The sequence below is a fragment of the Cyprinodon variegatus genome, unplaced genomic scaffold (assembly GCF_000732505.1).
Source record: "Cyprinodon variegatus isolate N-32 unplaced genomic scaffold, C_variegatus-1.0 Scaffold11, whole genome shotgun sequence".
NCBI classification, from domain to species: domain Eukaryota; kingdom Metazoa; phylum Chordata; class Actinopteri; order Cyprinodontiformes; family Cyprinodontidae; genus Cyprinodon; species Cyprinodon variegatus.
In genome coordinates this window covers 648876-650881 of record NW_015150464.1, presented here as the reverse complement: position 1 = coordinate 650881, position 2006 = coordinate 648876, and positions in this window count along the sequence as shown.

The following is a 2006-nucleotide window of genomic DNA, read 5'->3' as shown; positions in this document are numbered from 1 at the left end:
CAAAATTCCAGTTTGCGAGCGCAAATTACTGCACGCAAAATTGGATCTTGATAAATCCGGCCCTAAATGTTTTACTCATTTTTATTTCCAACTTCAGAGGAGCCTTCATCGTCTGTTTTACATCCATCATTTTGCCTTTCTTCATTATTTGGTTTCTAATCCCCATCATACTATTAGCTACCATTATCAACATCCCCTAAGCTTCCTAAGTTACCATCATTTTTATCATTTCAGTCTTCAATAAAGAGCTTCCTCTCCTCTCCTTACCCCTTATTTCTCTGAGCAACAGCTTCCGTTATTCTCTTCCACACAACCATCATCTTCATCATATTCAATATGTCTGTTACCATCTTCTTCTGCCTTGCTAGCAGGCATTGCCTTTTTATTTTTGTTTGTTTTTTCCAAGCTGTGAGGGTAAAACCTTTTACCAAACTCTTTTCATGGAAATTCTTGTGGGTCAGATGTGCAAGTGGAATAGTCTTTGCTCATCACTTCTGCTCAGGAGGTTTCCTGACACCGATTCTGTTTGAGGTTACTGTGGTGAGTATTTGCCCTCTTCCCCACAAAGTCTGGACTTTACTTTTCACTTTATAATTACACAGAAAAAATTGAAATCTTGAATATATTTACTGTTTTAAGGAAAAAGAGTCTCATGTATTTGAAAACATCGACTAAATATAGATTTGTTTGCTGAAATCTACATGATGTAGGGATCAAAGGTGTAAGTGAATGCTGCAGATGAGCTGCAGCAGAGTGCATCCTCAGGGTAAAACACACCCTGCTCTTGTCACTTCAACACTTCTCAATAGGCTGCTAGTGGAGAAATGGTCTGTATTGATTTGCTGGAATGACAGCACCCTTAGTCTAACACGCAAACAAAGCCAGAGCTGCAGCAGCTCCAGCATCACTTTTTTTTTTCTGATTCTAGTTTCCACCTTCTCTTCAGTTTCAATAACCTTTAGATGATTGCAGCTAAATTACAGTTTCCATTCCTGGTGTTTACTAATTTGAATAAAATTCAATGACTTTTTTCTTTTTTTAAAGATAACTAAAGGAAAGCATGCCACAAAGACACAGTCATGCTTCCAGGTTTGTATTTCTGGTAAAACTCAAATATAAAACAGTTTCATGGATGCTAATAATAAACTAACGTTGAAATTATCATAGGTTCCACACGTGCAGAAAGCTACGACGGGCAAGCACACAACAAACAAATCACTTCAGATAAGTACAACCTGAGCATGCGTGTGTCTGTGTGTGTGTCATGTCTCATTAGAACTGTGAAGCTGGCAGCTCCAGCAGGGGTCTGACTTTTATTCGTCTCAGCAGTACTCTCCTTATTTTGTGCTGATAACCACCTCTGTCGAAGTGTGATGGAAGAGAAGGAGGATCTGAGGAGAAAAGAATGGCAGAAAGCATGTCTCATAGATTAAAATAGGGGAAAACTAAGGAACAAAGAAACATTTAAAATTTAACCTGCTGTCATTAACAACATACATGGCAAAGCTCGCCTTATGCATCCTGCAGGGTGTCAATCATAAGGCAGAAACTCTGGGATCTTAGTAACATTTGTTGAAATTCTGACTTCTCTAATGGGTATTTAGTTTTAGTAAGAGGTTATAAATTGAATGTAACTGTAGAAAGATAATGGTATCTAAAGACTGTGGTTATGTCAGCATTCAACGTTCAATCTGCTCCTCCTCCATGTCCTACTTTGTCTTCCTCAGTGACCTTGTCCCTAAGAATCTGTATTATCCTCGCTTGCTCAGCCCCATCATAATCACCAGTTCCACGCAGAGTTTATCGACACAAGCCTGGGTGTGTGGATATGGTAAAGCTACTGCAGCAGTAACACATTCTATTAAATCATCTCAGTTCAATGCTCTTTTAGAAACACAGACCTTTTTTTTTTTTTAAAGCATGAATGTAAAAGCTCACAAAAGGAGACGAAAGCTAAAATTTGGTAAGTTACAAAAATTGAAATTAATAAATAAGCTAAAACATAA